We start from the raw sequence: 20,851 nt of genomic DNA on the forward strand, positions 1-20,851 counted from the left end.
TTTTTGTGCATTTTATTTTCACATTAATGCTTTCTGTGTCAAATAATGATCGTGAGCGAAATCTTTTTTTAAAGGAGCCTTTCACAGATTTGGCATGTTTTGATGTTTGTCATTTACTGTTTTCTATTGATAAATTAAACATTTTGCTATAAAAAGCTTCAGTGAAAAATCAAGAATAAAATTACCAAAAGTAACCCTCAACAGTGCTCGAATCCCTGACCCCTGGAGTCCTAGAGTAGAAAGTCTACCACTTAGACCCCTCGACCATCCTTCCGCATACAATTCGAGATGTATTTTATAACTATATATAAGCAATCATCGAATGAAATTCATTCCTTTCCGATTACTTACACGTTACTTAATTTTCTTCGGATAGTGTCTACTCATTTATATACTATAGAATGTAGTGACTTGTTAGTTGAGTATGACAAAACGTGAAAAAATATAATTACAGTACACATAAAATTATTTGACCTATTATACTTAATTTTTGCCAGAAATGTTTTCTTTTCGCAATATCAGTGTTATCCACTTTTAAAAACGACTTTGTTTTATTTTGTTCATAAGTTTGCTTCATTATATGTTACATGTAAACACCATTTCATCCCTCCGTGAGATTTAATGTATATTACCATTCCTTTAAAGTGCTCCGCAGTATGTAACAAAAACAAACGACACAAAATTTATGTGTAAAGATTTTTTCAACTTCGTACATTGTTAATTGGTGCTATTTAATGAAATCATTATCATCCGAAATGAAATAAATTTACGTGAAATGAAAAAACTCCCACTCAAGTTTATTCCTGCTAAAATGTTTTTTTTTTTATGGACTGAATACACTTCATAACACTATCGTGTTGTTTCACATATATTTTTTAACCCATTTATGCCTAGCGTCTAGAAAAAAGGCATTGGCAAACAGCGTCGACCAAGATGAGACCACATGATGCGGCGTCTTATCAGGGTCTGCGCTGTTTGCTTAAAGGATTTCTGTAAAATATTCTAAATATAGAAACGAATATGCTAGACTTGCCTTATTTTGGAAATAAATTGATCCATTTTAGACGGATGGGAGAGTCCACTAGGCATAAATGGGTTAATTGAATGCTATTGTTGGGGTTTTTAAAGAGCACGATATCAAATTATTCCAGTAATCAGCAGTTTTGTGTTAGATTTTCGTGTATGTTCATTGAAATCTCACTTAAAGTCGTCATTCAAAAAAATGTTCATGTTCAATTAAATCAGGAGACCCTTTTGTGTGTTTTAAATACAATAGTTAGACTACTATTTTGAAAATTATTATTCAGTTGAGTAAAAATTCGAGGAACTACAGACCTGAAAAATGGTCTAAACAGCTAATATAGTTTAAAAATGTAAGTGGCTTTTAACCTACATAAACTGTAACAATAGGTGGCTTGACCTATAATAACACTGCGGTCATTTTAGTGTTTGTTTAGAGTGATCTTATATGCATTGTTTGTTTAGAGTGATCTTACATGCAATTGTATATATGCCGAACAATATTTTGATTATTATTATGATCAAATGTCTTATAAATCTAATTAAATCAAATTATTCCAGAAATCAGCAGTTTTGTTTGTGATTTTATTCATTTCCACCCAAAATCACTAATAGATGTTGATACAAAAGTCGTTGTTAGAATGAAATAAGGAGGGCCATATGCGTGTTTTTAAAACACTGAATAGACAAATATGTTGGAAAATTGTTAACTTGGTAAAAGAATTCGCAGAATTAAAATTTGAAAAATGAGCAATTTACAAAATAAATGCGAAATTTTGTGGTTTTACTTTTAAAAAAATACATGGGAAAATTAATTTTTTTACTGAATTATCAGAAAGGTTTCTGATTACCTATTTAATACCCCAAAACTAAAACACTGTGTAAATTGGCCATGACTGAAAATGTTAGTTATTTTATTATTCCATAAATCAGAGGGAAAACATTCGATTTTGAGTGATTTACCAAAAAAAAATCATAGATGTGCACGGCTGGGACACTTAAGAAATGGGTTTTCTGGAAAGTTATACAATTCTCTTTTCTCTTTTCAAATATACACACACATTCTTGGCCTCATAACTTGCAATAAACACCAGTGGGCTCTCGGACCATGATAATCTGCTTTAATGGATTTATTTGTTATTAAAGTAAATCAATATTTGCCAAAAAAGCATAATTCCCCCCCTCCCCCCCCCCCCTCAAAAAAATATATTACCTTTGACCTTACAAAAAGTACAAAATTAACAAAATACTTCTAATAAATGTTTTTCTTGCAAAGATTTTTGATTATCAGCATAATTAGTAATAAAGTATTGTAATATTTAATTTGATTAGTAAACGATCGCAACAAAAAATCTGCACCTCGATATTTTCTCCTTTTTTGTTTAGGTTGGCGGTCATTTTGAAAAATATTTATTGGGTCCATAGCCTATTTTGTCTTAAAAACTTTAAACTACCAATGAGCAAAGTTGTGTTGCTTTTATCAAAAAGTGAACAATTTCACTGAATACAAGCACCATATGTGGTGGAGGATGTGACCGCGGTTAGATTTTAAGGCAGCTTTAAGGTCTGGAAGTGTGAACTCGTTGAATGCTGTTATTTCTTTATTTAAGGACTGACACAATATGTTGAGAATATTATACAAATTAAGGTATATGTAAATACAAAAAAAGAAAAACACTTGCTTACATAACATACGTTCAATGAGTATTAAAATTATAGATTTGATTAGGAAAATCCTATTTTTTGTACTTTAGGCGGCCATTTTGGAAGCCATTTTGACTTATATGCAATATTTAATTCATTTGTTTCATGTAGAAACATATTTTAATTAATTAATAACATAAAACAGCTAATTATAATGCTAAAAACAGAATATTTCAATCAAATATGGCAGTAACATGTAATTTCCTAAATTTTGGCGGCCATCTTGAAAAAGGCGGCCATGTTGAAAATTGGAGATGGGTCCATAGGTTAAATTGAATAAAATACTTAAATCTACACATTTGCCAAGTTTGTTGCTTTTATCAAAAAGTGAACAATCATTTCACCATATGACCCCACTATTAGGATTGTTATGCGATCGAGCGTAAATTAATAGGTTAAAAAAAACGCTTTTGTAAGTTACGATATCAGCAAGTTAATATTCGATACAAATTTACTACCATTTATTGGAACGGTTGGGATATATAAGAGGCCGTGGTACTTTCATAAAAGTATTCATTATCCTCGCCGAAATATATTCAATGGTGTAATTTTGTTGAATTCAGTAGAGTCATTCAACATGCATATGACCTGACTAGGTCTATACAACAATTATTATGTATAAGATTAGGCATGATTCATAAAAGACGTATATTTTACACGAGCAGACGCCATCTTATTCGCACTTTACATTTAAAGTTGTATTATTAACGTTTTTACGCATTACTTAACTTATTTATATACTGAAACATGTCAGCTATGACCAGATAAGTACAAGTATACGTATTTGTGATCTTGCTATTATTAACTCCTTCTTATTTCGTGACAATTAAACAAAATAAAAGCTTATCGAAGGCCTTACTGCAGCACTGTATCGATGGCTAAAAGTGACTCGAGACTTGCTGAACCAAAAGGATTCCATAGACAGGGCAGTGTCAGCCAACAAGACCTGGTAAGATGACACGTCGAGTATAGTTTGTTTCAAATACAAAATGACAATTAGCGCATAGTTTCAGGTTCAGATGTATGTGTCCCCGAAATGATATTGGTAAATGACATTTCATGAATATAGATGGTTAATGTTTGCATTACTTAAGGCAGGTATACGATAACAGCTTTAGACAAAAGAACAACGTTAAATGTATTCTGCATAATACGAATTGGTCCCACATTAAACATTTAACTTCTTTAAAAAATGTGAAACATGAACAATGAATACAACAGTTCTCACAAATCTTCAAAAATTACATTATAATTGACTGCACGTGGCAAAGTACGATACACGGTGTTTCAAAGTTTTCACTCAAATAATTAAATAACTGTTTGAATATCAAGATAGTGTATTTGCAAAAAAAAAACTTTATATAATTTCGTTAAATTATGCATCTTCAATCAAATCAATTTAAGTGTAATATTAATATTTATAGAACATATTGTTCTGTTGTTACAATTTCATATAATATAGATTTATACAGTATATGTTGATGAATTAATTTCATGAATATAGCAACGCTCCGTTTATTATCGTATATTTTCCCAGTGTCTATATTTTAATCCTCTTAATTCAATTGATTTAGATATTCAAGGTGGCACTACTTGTACCGACTATTGAATTATTAACTGAGAATATACTGATTTATTTGACGAATAACGATATAATGTTATTTATGGCATGTAGCATGTTTCTTATTTAACGTTGTTTTAGATACAGTGGGGAAATGCCTCCGTTGAGACATGCACTCTGATAAGCTTGCTCGGATACGGACCGGAGATCATACAGGCAAGGAGAGACGCATACAGGGAGTGGGGCAGGCTTACGACTACACGGTCATGTGGTGCGGCAACGTTGATTGTTACGGGTAGCAAGGCTAAGGGGCTGAGCAACTATCTGGAAAGTGATTTTGATGCAATGCTTGTACTTAATAGAGTTATCTGTTTAGATGATGATGTCAATGTAAGTACCTTTCCTGGGGAGATAACTGTGTTGAGATCACTCAGCCGCATGAGCTACCATGGACACTGTGGACTGCTATTGGAGAGACGTGGTAAAACAATTATCAGGCAAGTAAATCATGCGTTTTGTGATGACGGATATGGTCGCGAACTTTTGAGCAGTGACTTGTTTGTTACTAACTGGTCGAACGATACCTTGACGGAGGGCATGGTGCGTCATGAGCGTGCGGGACCGTCAAGGCCTAGTACATTGCAGGGAAACTTGCACAATGACTTAGTTCATGCATTACGTTACTACTGTCCCAACATCCTGTCAAAATGGGCCGCAAGACCTCGACACTGACCACCACCGGAAGACGTTCAGCAGTTGGTATCACTTTGGGCAGTTCTTTGATTTAAAGGAAGTGAATATCAACATGTTGAATGGAGAGTGTGCTTTAATGCCGGTGAGATCGAACTAGTTAACAATCCTAATGACACTCAAATTAAATTGTATGTTTTGAAAATGATAAAGAACGATGTTCTACATCCACGCAAGAAAGAAGTTTCATCGTACACATTGAAAAACATCGTTTTATGGATGGCGGAAAATAATCCTCAAGCCTCCTTTCATAATAAAGTATTTTGCACTGGTTGCTTGAATTATTGTATGCGCTAAGAGTTGCATTGATCACCTTAGAGCTACCATACTATATGATTCCAGAAAGAAATTTGATGGCAACCTCTGGACTGGATAAGGAACAGCAACGTACATGGATATCAACAATTACAGAAATGATTAATGAAGGACCGAGAATGATACTAAGACTTCAAAAGATACGACAAGCTCGTATTGCTCATCCTGAACCATTACGGTGGAACAGCAGGAGGAGAATTGAGCTGGAGTTTCTGCAGCTCATGCACATTTATGGAAGGTAGTCGATTTAACAACGCACGGGATGTTTTAAATATGATGTTGTTGTATTACGGATAACACTCGCTTATACTGCGATAACGTTCATCGTTCAAATTGTCAAAACGAATTGTTGAGCAGATTGTGATATTTTAATGACTTTACTATTCAGGCAATACATGAACTCGTAAATGTGATTGTGAGGCGGGTTCGCTGAGGGTGATTATATAAGGGGGGTGAGTTTACAACCTGAATGATGTTGTGGTATGTTTTTGTATATAATCGTAGAAAAAATAAATACTAGTATATTGCTAAGGGAAACCATATCGCGGTATGCATTTGTTTCAAACTGAAAGTAATTACTAGCTTTGTGTCTACATATGTAATCGTGTGAGTTATGTTTATATCTTGTGATTTGATATATTGTAAGATGAAGTATCTATACTTTCAAACGAATTATTATTGGTGTTGTGTATGTATATGTATAAATTGAACATCAGTCGAGTGATAATATTGTATTATTATGATCGCAACAAATTTGTCAATAGCATTCTTGTGTTCTGCCTGAGAATAAAACTGATATTGTATTCTGCATTTTTGTCGGAAGCGTATTGAACACATTCTTGTTGCAATTATGAATACAAATATTTGCATTGTTGTAGTATGCTGCCTCGTTAATTATTTATGCCACTATTACATGTATATAACATTGCACAGATATAAACAACTTTTTTTTTGCTATCGCCTTTGATTAAATTGTGAAACGTATATTGTATATGCGTTAATATATTTAGTAATATCGTGTCTATATTGTGTTTATTCACATAATGAATAATTGTATCAACTTATTGATGGCGTTTGTGCCACTTTCGGTAATTATATACTGATATCATTTTGTCCCTGTATATGTATTCCATACATTTAAAAATGCAGTTATGTTGATATTTCATCGATGTGTTAAATGATATTTTGAATGACTTATGTCGCCCAGATGTTATTTGTTCATAATGCTTATAATGATTACATACGTTTTTGTTGTTGCATTGTATGTACAAGTTGTGTTACTGCATTGATGATGTTAATATTGGTTGATGAAGTTTTGCTATTGTTGAAAGCGGTTGTGTTTGCTGATGTGTTTTATGTAGCGGTTGTGGAAATAGCGCTATTGGTTATGTCTATGCCGATACTGCTGATGCTATTGCTTATAGTAATACAATTTTCGAGTTAAAATTGCGTCGTCATTTCCTTGTGTGAAATTATTTCGCTTTGTGCATTGATATTTTTAGCGAACTTGTTTGTTTTTTCTGATGCAAAGGTAGTATTTCGCCTGTTTATTAAAACTCAAACTTAACCAGTTTATTATAACAACAAGTGTGCAATAAGCATACAACGCTTTTGCTAAACTGTGCATTTGAATTATTCGGAACCATCAGGTTTGTTTGTACTTGTGCTATAATGACGTTCTGGCGTAAAGTGTCATTCTGGCTTGACCTAACTTTATTTATAAAATCTGAAATATATGTTTTGCGTATTTTTTCTTTTGTTTTAAAATCAGATTTCGTGCTTTTTCCGCTAACTTTTTGCCTATTTGCAAGTAATCACGCCTCGCTTAAAATGGTCGTTGTTGCGAGTCATGCATTTTTATAATCGCACGTCTTAGCATTATGTTTATTTATTACCTTTTTTTTGTTTATACTTTAGTGATACGCCGGATTTTGGTGGGTGCATTTTCTGTTTGTATGTTTATTCATTAATGTAAATGCGTTGTTTTTTTGCAAATTTGCGTAAAATTCATTACTAGGTTGACTATCAAAATTATATTGCATTCGATATATATTACATTTATTTAAACCAAAATTATAGCCAACGGTTAGCTTGATGTTCAGTTGTATACAAACTGCAAAAGTTATGATTTACTTGAATGTTTATCTATTATCTTTATCAGGGTGCAGTATCAATGGGTTCACAGGGGTTTTTACGAGGGCTAAACATAATAAAAAGACACCGTTAAGAAGTGTATTTTTGCAAATCTCTTAAAGTATTATAATATGTTTGCAAAAATCTTAAGTGCATATAATACAGTTGTTCGTGCAGGTTTTTGTCGATATCTTTAGACATAAGAATACGTTACTGAATACGTCTGAAATCGGTGCCAACATTTAACGTTGCGTGCAGCATATAACCGTGTATATGAATGTTGAACACATCGACTTTTTGCCATCATCACATGCTTATTGAATAAAGTAATTCTGAAGATTTTCATATTGTCATAAGCCGCATAAAAACTGTCGTTTATGCAATAGTTAATATTCTTCAGAAAAATTGCTGTAAACAGATATTTTAATAAAGCACCACTTGCCGGTGTGTTAACATCCATTAACATCCATTTGTGAACCCCATAAAGTCTCGTGATCCTGCATCCAGAGTATTGTTTGCTTGTTAAGCCGAGTGTTCTTTAATAGAGAACCACTGACCAATCCCATTCACCAATTATGTATACCTTTACATATTTATATTTTTGTTATCCCTTTAATTATCTTTTAAACCTGTATCCGGTTAATTTGTCCCGATTGTCACATAAACAGTATCTTTTTCTTTTACATTAAAACATGTATAAGTTAAGGTTCATAACAAAACAATTCATAACCTAAATTAAAAAAAACAAAAACAACATCACATGGATGCAGCTGGTTCCAGTCAAATCTCTGCGCGGGGGTTGGGTGTTGTAGTTGTCAGTATGATAAACTCATACCTAACAATTGTATTTGGCTTCACTGTTTTGTATATATTTAATATGTATTGATGTCCCTTTGAATGCCCTGTCCTGCAATAAATTATATTCCATTATATTGACCTATATGGTTCATTTGGACAGTTTGTGGATATCGCAAAAGCATAGAAAGCAAAAAACTACAATCAATCTCATTTATAATGCTATACTTTTTCGTTTATATCATATTTATCCTAGTGTTTTCAATTATTCATCAACGAACGCCATCGAAGTTTGTGACATGTTTAAATAGGTAATGTGTTAATGTTCTTACTTTTTAGTTGACTTGATAACCTATATGCCGAAATAACATCAAATAAGCAATGTCTTTCTACTAAGCCAAGTCATACAATTGCGGAAAAATAATATATTACATTTCAATTGAGATCATACAGCAGTTCACCAAAGCAAGTTGAGTGTGCTAAATGTGTATTAATAGAAAATTCATGTAGCGTGAACAAACGATGAGGAATTGTGAATTATAATTAGTAAATTGGCATTTACAACAAATCAACCTATATTTAATGACACATATCACGGTTAACTGTACACTAATAATTTAGCCTTCACGGAAACACTCACGAAGTGGTCGACGATTGGTATACGTGATTTAAATCACGCATAAGTATTCATTACGGGTATACTTTATTTATACGATATAAACCGAAAATATTTCATTATGTCAAAGTCAAACAAACCATAAATCGTGCTAACTCGGCCTATCCCGGCAAGCTGCGTTAAGATACCAATCTAAGTCGGACGGGGTGATAAAAGTGAACGAGCAGGTGACGAAGGCACAAGGTCCAACAGTACGCCCATCTTGAAAGTGCGCATAAGTACTCTGGCTATTGACGTGTTTGTGTCGGCTGAATAATAACAGGTAATTACTATTTTACTTCTTGCCTGCTGTTGAATAGATGGTTGTTTGATGTATAATAAGATAATATTATTGTTATTGTGTCATCAAAAAAACTTCATTACCGGAGTTAGGGTTAAAATTAATATTTGATGCGCAATTTAAAGGCAGATACAACGCAAATGCTAATTAATGTTTAATGTAACGTTTATGAGTCTGAAAAGGCCTAACAACGAGTTCTTAGGACCTATTCAATGTTTGGACAACGGAAATAGCCTTAACCAAACGATTAAATGGTGTTCTTTTAACACATCGATTTCTGACGGATGCGTTCTTTCTGGAAAATAGAAAGCGTCAAGCATTGCGTGACATATGAAGATTAATTCAACGTGTTGAAATTATTATAAAGAAATGCTCGTCCAAGTTAGTATTAGTTAATTCGTAAAACATCATGCAGAATATGTATACAAAAGCGATAAGCAACCATTCCGGAAAGTCAATGGAATTGGCGTAATAACTTGCAATTTAACAATAAAGTAAGTATTATCAAACAAAACATACCAAATAAACGTTTTCGTAAACCCCCGTACTAGTTTGTTTGAGAGCCTGCCATCACCGTCAATTATTTTAACCGTTCACTGATAGTACATCTGACAATACCAATACTCCACCTTGTATGTTTTATGGCGAATCTCATATGGTTACGGACGCAAATATATGCAACGATTACTTGTGTACAACATATTAAGCTGTTATTTTTAAACACCGATAACCTCACTTTGCGTTAAAGATCAAAACTAGTTTAAGTGAAACTTATATCGCCGAAAAAGACGATGCTGATTTTGTTTACAGTGTATTTGTAAAAAAACGTCAATTTCCTCAAATGAATATTTCACAAAATGCTACGCATTTGCAACACTTTTTAACACCTACCATTCAGTGAATATTGCGATGCCAAACTTTACAAAATTATAGACCTCTGTATTTCATTAGTTGAGCAGGTAATGTTTTTGAGCCTGCTTATACAATACATATTTGTATAAGAAGTTAGATACGGACATCATGCTTAAAAGGCTTACAATCTAAGGAATAATGAAGGTGAAATTTTATAATTGCCACGTGCAATTCAAAATCGATTGTATATAATAATGTCATCATCTCCTACCCAGTTGTGCACGTTTCGTCATAAACAAATCCGGTGCACAGACTTACCTTAGGGGTACAAATTAAAAATTAGTTTTGAACGCTTCGTCATCAGCGTATATGGTGTTCACGATAATCTTTTGTTAACGCATAGTAATCTACTAGTCTTTTGTGCATACTTACCTGTTGTGAATGCTTTATCATGTACTAACCTGTTGTACACGCTTACCTGTTGTTCTCGCTTCATTATCTACTAACGCGTTGTGTATGCTGTATCATTAAATAAACTGTTGAGCACATGTTTTCTAACATTAAGTGCAGGATTCATCACCTTCTAACCTGTGTGCTCGCCTCATCATCTACTTACATGTTGTGAACGCTCCATCATCTACTAAAATGCCGTGAACGCTTCATCATCTACTAACCTGTTGGGAACGCATCATCATCTACTAACCTGTTGGGAACGCTTCATCATCTACTAACCTGTTGTGAACGCTTCATCATCTACTAGCCTGTTGGGAACGCTTCATCATCTACTAAAATGCCGTGAACGCTTCATCAGCTACTAACCTGTTGGGAACGCATCATCATCTACTAACCTGTTGTGAACGCATCATCATCTACTAAAATGCCGTGAACGCCCCATCATCTACCAGCCTGTTGGGAACGCATCATCATCTACTAACCTGTTGTGAACGCTTCATCATCTACTAGCCTGATGTGAACGCATCATCATCTACTAACCTGCTGTGAACGCATCATCATCTACTTACCTGTTGTGAACCCTTCATTATCTACTAACCTGTTGGGAACGCTTCATCATCTACTAACCTGTTGTGAACGCTTCATCATCTACTAGCCTGTTGGGAACGCTTCATCATCTACTAATCCAGTGTGTTCGCTTCATCATCTACTAATCCAGTGTGTTCGCTTCATAATCTACTAGCCTGATGTGAACGCTTCATCATCTACTAATCCAGTGTGTTCGCTTCATCATCTAATAGCCTGTTGTTAACGCTTCATCATCAAACAACCGATTGTGGACGCTTCGTACATGTAATCTACATATCCGTTTAGTATGCTTCATCACACACGAACCTGTTGTGAAGCACTCGTCATTTCCGTACATGTTGTACACGCCTCGTCATCTAATACCCTATTGTGTACGATTCATCATCTACAAACCTATTGTGGAAGCTTCATAATATACTAGTCTGTTTTGTCCATGTAATCATCTACTAACCTGGTGTAAACGCTTCATCAAATGATATCATATTGACTACGCTTAATCATCTACTAATCTATTGTGAAAGCGTCATCATCTACATACATGTTTTGTCCACTTTTCATCGTCTACTAATCTGCTGTGCACTCTTCACTGTCTACTTACTGGTTATGCACGCTTCATCATATACGTTCCTGTTGTGCACGCTTCATAATTTACTAACATGTTTTGAACGTCTTATCATCTACTTACATGTTGTGAACGCTTCTTAAAGGGGCCTTTTTACAGTTTTTGGCATGTTTTGAAATAAGTCATTGGGATAATAGTCATTAAATGCTTTATATTGATAAATGTAAACATTGAATCTTAAAAGTTCCAGTAAAAAAATCAAGAATAAAATTTAAAATAGGAAAAAAAGTAGCCGCAGCTGGACTCGAACCAGTGACCACCGGAATCCAGGAGTAACCTGGAGTAAAAAAGCATTAGCCCGCTCGGCTAATCTGCCAAGCATTCTTGGATAAAGTATTTTATGCACTATATCAGCAATCTTCGTAGTTTCACAAAATTTAACGACAACAACAGAATACTACAAATTAAATCGTTTCTCGTTGCAACGCTTTATAATTTGTAGGTTTTTAAATCGTCAAAAGGTGCATATATTGGCTAAATTAGACCATGGTAAATGTTCAGTATTACTGTTTCTCCACAAATATCATAACTAAAACGAAAATTTGTGAATCTGAAACAACCTCAATTTGGACAATTTACCAAATCGTGAAAAGATCACTTTAATCAACCAATAGTTGTGAATGCTTCATTACTACTTTCATGTTGTACGCGATTCATCATCTTCTAAGTACTTGTGAACGCTTCATTATCAACTAACAAGTTGTTTACGCTTCATCATCTACAAACCTGATGTGCACGCTTTGTCATATACTTACATTTTATGAACGCTTCATTATATAAAACCTGTTGTGAACACTTTATTATCTACTTACATGGTCTTTCTACGTAGTTCGGTCGAGTTTATAATGTTGATTTACTCTACACTTTCAAGTCCACGGGGTATTTTAACCAAACAATGATAAACACGGGTCCCGTATGGAAGGTCCCGTGTCTGTACGAAAACAACGCCGAACTCTACCGCCATTAGAAGTTAAGTGTCTCCAGACATACCTGTTCATTTACACGATTAATTTGGAATACATAAAATCAATCAATTATATATCCGATAAAAAACGCATGTCTCGCGTGTCAAGTTTATGTGTGACTACATGCGAGCTAAAGGTATTTAATGGATACTTACACACACATATATATATATATATATATATATATATATATATATATATATATATATATATATATATATATATATATATATATTTATATATATATAACTGCTTATATGGATTAGTGTCGTACATATAGGTATTTGAACATAAACTTGAACAAGTAATAAACCACATTTGTGGTTATGACAATCTAATTAATTTCTTTGTGAAGCGGCATTGTCCAGATAGACTTATAATGTATGTGGGTCTTTTAAAATTATCTCATGAAACACATGACAGGCTAATTCGTTAATGATGATAAGTTTGAATCGGATGAAGTCACATAAAATAACATTGCGTAATCACCGTTATATGACTTCTGGTATCAACAGTATTGTAAAAGGTGTATCACACATCAGTCATCTATGATCGCTGTGGTTAGTTTATCGGCCAAAGACTGGTAACGTTGATAAATATGTTAATTTTTCATTGATTGAGTATGCCACGTATTTTTTTATATGGAATAAGTGACCAACCGTTTTATCTCATCTCTGCTCGCGGTCGCGGTTATTTATGCTAGTGTCATTTAATCTGCCGATATTGCCTGGAAATTAAACTTATCATTAGTAAAACTGCTTGTGCTGTTTGCTTTCATTAGGTGTCGTGAGCATCGAAAATCTCCGGGCGATATTTTTACTGTGGAGATGTATGCTTTCAATTTTAATCGCCTAATATTAAGTTGGCATTTTTTTAATTCTTAAATGCGGTTGAACATTGATTATAGGCATATGAATTGTGATTATATAAAGTTCAACCCGAACAGGTGCAGATGGAGGTGTTAATATAAAAAGTCAATGCATCGCGTTCTGTTCGTGAATACTTTGTAATATCGTTGAATTAACTACTGGACTAGCTTCCAATTATTCAAGTTAACAGTTTAAAAGTTTTGTGAGGTGTCTTCATGTGTCGTGTTTTAACTTTCACTTGAGGCTCAACCACACTGAGCCTTAAAAAGGTGTATTTCTGTTACGGTAATTGCGACATTAACATATAAATGTCGACGGTAAATGTTCAACGTAAAATAAAATGGCACCGGCGAAAATAATGAGATCATTAAACAACTTCTTAAATAAATTCAAAAGCAAAAAAACTATATAACAGTTTTGATTTTATGTTCTCAGTACATGTTAAAAGTCTACTTAAATTCATTCGGCATTTAACCGATAACAAACTGATAATATTTATTCACGCATGTCATTGCTCAGATAACGTACTTTTCGTTCAGCAAACTCAAATATTGAAGAGTGTTATATATAAATCAATATTTTTAACACGATCACGAATACGCGTGCATGTACATATAAACTGATCATAGCTGACACGCTACAGTACATAAGTTTAAGTTATGTTATGTAACGTTAACAATACTGCTTTTCAATAAAATGCAAATAAGATGGCTTCTGCCCGTGTAAAAGACACGTCTTATATGAAACCTGCCTTACCTTATACATCACAATTGATTTATTAGCCTAGTCACGTAATATGCCGGTTGAATGACTCAAGTTAAATAAATAACATTACGTCTCTAATATACCTGGGCGAGCAAAATGAATAGTTTTCCAAAAGAAAAATTCGTTCAACGGCCTCTTATATATCCCAATCTTTCAAATAAAAGGAAGTAAAATGGAAGTAAATATACAATTTTATTTTACTGATATTGTAACATACACTGCATGGTGTGTTCGATGCCACGAACTAAACTAGTAGTAAAATAATACACTTGATGAAGTGGGAACATTTATTGCTACTTTTAAGCGCTTACCTCATGCAATGGACCAAAATATTACAGTTGTTAATGGAGTTGTCGTTAATGTATTTTCCTTTCACTTATCTGCGTTAATGTACAACATTAAGTTTAAGTCATTATATATTGAACACAAGTATCATTATGATTACTCAATACAATGGCAGATACTATAATACCGTGCCCTTGACCGATCATAAAGGTTGTTCTTCGGCGCGGAATGTTGAAAACTTCAGTAACGCACGCGACTTGTGTTGATATGGCATGTGGACCGCCACGTAGCTAGTTTAATCAAGAGTTTTTAGATGTCGTCCTGCAAAATAATAAGAATATTTTTTACGCAATAGAAAAGAAGAACATTTCGAAAGAGCATCTGTAACACTTTATATGTTATACATTAAAGTATAAATGTGCATGCTTCAATTTATAAAATTAGTTCAATACTTCATTTTGAAACAACATGAGTTTAATAAATTCAATACAAAATGACCACGAATCTGAGATTCTATTTATAACATGACCAACACATTTTCTCTTTATTTTATGCTCTTGTCACCTTTTTATTACAGTGTTAAAGAGTTTTACTTAAGAAATTTGCTGGAATAATGACATCATTTCGTCACAAAAATGACGTCATTTCACATTTATATAACTAGTGTAATAAACTTTTTATTCTATATCCTCATTACAAAACCAGCTTTCCGTATTTTTATTGTCATTCATTGATTACGCACTTTATAACGAATCTCGTGTGACGTCATTTCTCTGACGAAACATACTAGTATAAGCAAGACTCTGCATTTTAGGGACAACAATATGCAGGTGGTAGTGTTTAATAAATCTAGTAGCAAATTATACCATTTTGATAGCATTGAACGAATCCAAAAGGCAAAACGTATTTGGGATTGTGTGTTTGTCATGCATAATTGTAAACTTCGATAGGAATAAAACAACTCGCTCCGACAGGATTACGAATTCGTAAATTGTGTTTTGGCCTTTGGGTCAGAATGGTGAGCATGTGTACAAACGCTATCAACAAATACTGTGGTTTAAAATACATTTCGATAAATTGATGGAAGAACAGAAAATAGAAAATGGAAATGCGTATCATTGTAACTTAGTTGTTATTAGGCTAGCATTGGATTAAAGTTGTCATTGAGGTAAATAAAATTGATTTTTTTGTTTTGCTGTTGCATATTTATTTTCAATTTCTAGCAATAACAATATCACTTGCTTTTGCATTTTTTTTCTAACAATAAAAATTAATTAAATATCACATTCTCGATTCGTTTTTTTATTTCCTCTCATATTTTCAATAGGAAAGTATTAAAACGAGACATACAAGCAAAATATCGCCTGTGTGAATCGATTATAGTACATTCGGATACTTTTTCTCGGTAACGGCTTTTATCGTTATAAAGCAATTGCTTAGTGCACTTGTACTCAACTGTCCAATATGAAAAAAATACAGACTTTTTGGATCCTATACCGGAATATATTGGACGGTCACGTGGTACATATGAAGAATGCCGATTGGATGAATTTATTGGATATAGAATAACACCCATGTAATAAACAGAATTGAGCATTACGTTATTTCACTCCTGGAGCCTAGGTCATGTTATAAGATGAGTTTAATAAATTCAATACAAAACGACCACTCATGCAATATCCTATATTTATCAAATATCTCACTTCAGCACTGTACGGATGGCTGAAAGTGGCACAAGACCTGATGAACCGGAAAGATTCCCAAGACAGGGCAGTGTGTCCAGCAAACAAGACCTGGTAAGATGATAAGTCGAGTGCAGTTTGTGTCCAGTACACAATGACAATTAACGCATAGTTTTCCCGTTTATATGTCTGCGTTTCCCCTACCCCTATTATATTTCTTAATGACATTTCAATCTAGATGGTTAATGTTTGCATAACTAAAGGCAGATGCACGTTAACATCTTTAGAAAAAAGAACAACGGTAAATTTATACTGTATATCAATAATTGGTCCCAAATTAAATAATTTACTTCTGTAAAAAATGTGAAACATTAAAAATGAATAGCTCCGTTCTCATGAATCTTCTTATAACCACTTTTCAGTGTCTGCACGTTCCAAAGTACGACACTACTTTTTGGCTAACGTTTTGCACAGTTTTCTTTCAAATTATTAAAAAAAACCTATTTAAACATCAATATATTGTATTTACAGACATAACAATTAAAGTTTATATACTTTCGTTAAATTATGCAGCTTTAACCATAGCAATTTAGTTTATTATCAAAAGTTATAACATTATTCGTTCCGCATTTGCAATTTCAGATAATAGAAATTTAAACATTATATGTTTAGTATGTTTATGAATGGATGTCATAAATATATATGAACTCGCCGTTGATTGCCGTTTATATTTTCAGTGTCTTTATTTCAATCCACTTTATTCAATTTATTAATTAATTCATGGTTGGCAATACTTGTACCGACTATTGGATTATTCACTGAGAACATACACACGAAATTGTAATATATTTTCACAAGATAATACTTAAGAAATAATATTTTTCTATCGTGGTTTGTTGTCGAATAACCCACAGTAAGGAGTATAGATGCGTAGGAATTAAATCACGAGTGCGAAGCACGAGTGATTTGATAACAGGCATCTATACAATTAACTGTGGGTTATTCGACAACAAACCATTATAGAAAAATATAATTTCGATTCTAACACGATTCTGATTGATTTGGTTCAAGCTTTAGGACGTGAACTATATTTTTCAATACTCCGCCTTTTGTTTGTTTGTTTTATTTGTGCATACATGTCAAGCAATTTACAATTCAATGCAATCAAGGCAATAAGTAACGTATAGATTGCATTATTATCATATTCAGAAACATGCATTACATGAATGGTGCCATTTATCACAGATCCAAATAAGATTACGACATGATGTATACACAAGATAACCCGTAAAGCTTAGACATGTAAACATGAAAAAGCTTATTTCCATCGGGGTCCCTGGATTTAGTCGAACAAATCTTATACGTGACTATAAATTTATTGTTTTTCAGTTCTTAATATATAATCGACATGATCCTACACATGATTTCTTCTACGAATTAAGTGAATCTTTCAAAAGTTGACATGATAATACACTGACACGAATACAAAACATAAACATAATAAATTACATAAAAATAAAACAAATCTAAAAGTAAAAATACATGGAATTCTCGTCTACCTTCATATCATTTAATAGATGTGTCTTAACAAGTTTCTTAAAAGTAAATTTCGATTCGATGGACTTTATATTATCGGGTAATGCATTCCAATCCGTAATACCATTGTAGTAAAATGAAGAACTAGTAAAGCCATCAACTTGAGGAACATAAAAATCGCATCGGTATGGTCAACCTCCTTTGTTAGTACAAAGTTCACTATTTAGTGACGTCATTGATGAGTACAAACATATGACGTCGTTTTCAGTCATAAATATTTTGCAAATGATGTCACTTTCATTGAAAACAACAATCGTAGAAACTTAATGACGGCACGTTTATTGATGCTACTGAAATGCTGACATGCTATAAATGTTTTCTGAATTACGCTTCCTAACCAATAACATTCTTTGTAGGTGTGGTTATGCCACTTATCACCAAATATACAATTTGTTATTTCATTACATTTATACATGCTACATTTATTACATTTCTTTCAGAGCGGGTTTTAGCACGTGCATTTTACTGCAATATTTTCTTTATTTATTCGGAACTATTTTCGAAACATTTAGCTCCGCCCATAAGTTATTGCAGAATAACCCACTTTTGATTTCCTTCTTTGTCTATAGAAAACAAGTTGCGTGCCGTGTTAGAATTTTAAATTGATAATACATCGAATGGTATGGCCGTAAAAGAATAATTTAAATTGGAAAAATTTTAGTATTGCTGATTTATTTGACGACTAACGACTAACGACATAATGTTATTTATGACATGTAGCGTGTTTCTAATTGAAACGTTTTTTTAGATTAAGTGGGAAAATACCTCCGTTGAGACATGCACTATACTGAGCTGGCTCGGTTACGGACAGGAGATCATACAGGCTCGGAGAGACGCATATCGGGAGTTAGGCAAGCTGATGACTGCAACGACATGTGGAACGACAATGTGTATTATTACGGGTAGCAAAGGTGAGGGGCTGAGCAACTTGTTGGAAAATGATGTGGATATAATGGCTGTAAATAATAGAGTATTCTGTTTAGAAGATGATGTTAAGTCAAGTGCCTTTCCTGGGGAGATAACCGTGTTGAGATCACTCAGCCGCAGGAGTTACCATGGTCACTGTAGACTGCTACTGGAGAGACTCGGTACAACAATTCACAGGCACGTACATGATGCGTTTTGTGATGACGGATATGGTCGCGAACTTTTGAGCAGTGACTTGTATGTTAATAACTGTTCGAACGAAGACTTGCCTGAGGGCACGGTGCAGCATGAGCGTGCGGGACCATCAATTCCGAGTACAATTCATGGACACTTGCACCGTGACTATGTACATGCATTACATTACTACTGCCCCAACATTCTGTCAAAATGGGCCGCAAGACATCGCCACTGGCCGCCAACGGAAGTCGTTCAGTACATCGTATCACTTGGAGCATTTCTTACGCCTGTTGGATTTAAAGGAAGTGAATATCAACATGTCGAATGGAGAGTGTGTTTCAACGCCGGTGAGATCGAACTAATTAGCAATCTTAATGCCACTCAAACTAAATTGTATGTTTTATTGAAAATGATAAAGAACGATGTATTACATCCACGTAAGAAAGAAGTTACATCGTACACATTAAAAAACATCGTTTTATGGATGGCGGAAAATAATCCTCAAGCCTCGTTTCATAAAAAAAGTATTTTGCAGTGGTTGCATGAAGCATTGGATGCGCTTAGAGTTGCATTGATCACCTTAGAGCTACCATACTATATGATTCCAGAAAGGAATTTGATGGCAACCTCTGGACTGGATGGGGAACAGCAACGCACATGGATATCAACGATTACAGATATGCTCAATGAAGGTCCTAGGGTGATACTAAGACTTCCAAAGATACGACAATGCATCGTAGCTCACCCTGAACCATTACGATGGTACAGCGGGAGGAGAATAGAGCTTGAGTTGTTGTGGCTCATGCGCATGAACAGAATGTTCCTCTGCAGGGATGAGAACAGGAAGGTTGACTTTACCGATGCGATTTTGCAGGCATTAAAGAGACGAATAGACGAGGTTATAACGGATGTTGGCGTGAGGATGATGATGGAAGGGAGTCGAGTTATCAACGCGGATCCTATTTTGGATCGAATTATGATGTAAAACGTTAACGATGATCAATAGATCAGTAACGAGGCGCAACACGTATTTATAACTTTTGAGTACATATTATCTTTAACGAATCACCTGTCATTGTTGCCAAAAAACGTGAAAATTATACAACTTATCGTAATAGTGATTTATTCAGTAATTGATGTTTGACTTGCAGACGTTCGTTTCACTTTTTAAAAATGTGCACAATTTTACAAAAGATTTGTTTACAGTAGGCTGTAAACTTTACCGAAACAATAAATTTCGATACATTTTATTAAAAAATGTCAATCGGTTTCGCATAGATAACATTAGTTTGCAAAATAACGTTATGTAAAGTAATTTTGCTATATTGTATATATCTTAACAAAATATGTACGTATCGCGCTTGGAAACCAGCGGTATAATTTCAAGTTATGCATATATTTCCCTTTAGAGCTTATAGTAGTAACTCATTTTGTCGACGTATGTAGAAATGTGACTTTTGTTAATTTGCGTATGCATGTTAGGAAATAAAGTGTGTTTGTGTCATTTGTATTTCATCTTCTTATCTAAATGTTCACTTGGTTTATGGTTGGTATTGTTAACGCATTTGCACTGAATAAATATATGTGTTACTGGCAGTTACTGAAAGTCCACTGGTATTGTTGTAATTGCTGTAAATGTATCGATAATATTCTTGTTTTTCTTGTTGAGTAGAAACATTGTTGTGATTTGTAATATTGATCAAAAAGTATTGAACACATGTTTGCACTTATCGATAAAAATGGTGCATATCTGTGTTCATTCTTATTTTTAAAATGTCTTCAATAACGCTATTGTTGCATTCACAAATAAGAAATAAAGTACAGTTGTTTTATGCG

The 20,851-nt window shown here is 33.7% G+C and overlaps 3 protein-coding genes across 4 annotated transcripts in view; all 3 read left to right on the top strand.

The window, feature by feature from the left end:
* Positions 1–20,851, top strand: part of LOC127867055 (uncharacterized) — a 113,854-nt gene that overhangs the window by 77,590 nt on the left and 15,413 nt on the right. The gene's annotated exons all lie outside the window — the stretch shown is intronic.
* Positions 1–20,851, top strand: part of LOC127867041 (uncharacterized) — a 151,211-nt gene that overhangs the window by 20,690 nt on the left and 109,670 nt on the right. The gene's annotated exons all lie outside the window — the stretch shown is intronic.
* Positions 1–20,851, top strand: part of LOC127867047 (uncharacterized) — a 147,208-nt gene that overhangs the window by 16,687 nt on the left and 109,670 nt on the right. The window contains exon 5 of one of the 2 annotated variants that reach the window (XR_008043238.1): positions 19,541–19,839. The exons of the other annotated variant lie outside the window; for it this stretch is intronic. The gene's annotated coding sequence lies outside the window, so the exon portion shown is untranslated. Of the gene's footprint in view, positions 1–19,540; positions 19,840–20,851 lie in introns of those variants that run through there. 2 annotated transcript variants of the gene reach the window in all.

This window comes from Dreissena polymorpha, chromosome 2, assembly GCF_020536995.1.
Source record: "Dreissena polymorpha isolate Duluth1 chromosome 2, UMN_Dpol_1.0, whole genome shotgun sequence".
Taxonomy (NCBI): Eukaryota; Metazoa; Mollusca; class Bivalvia; order Myida; family Dreissenidae; genus Dreissena; species Dreissena polymorpha.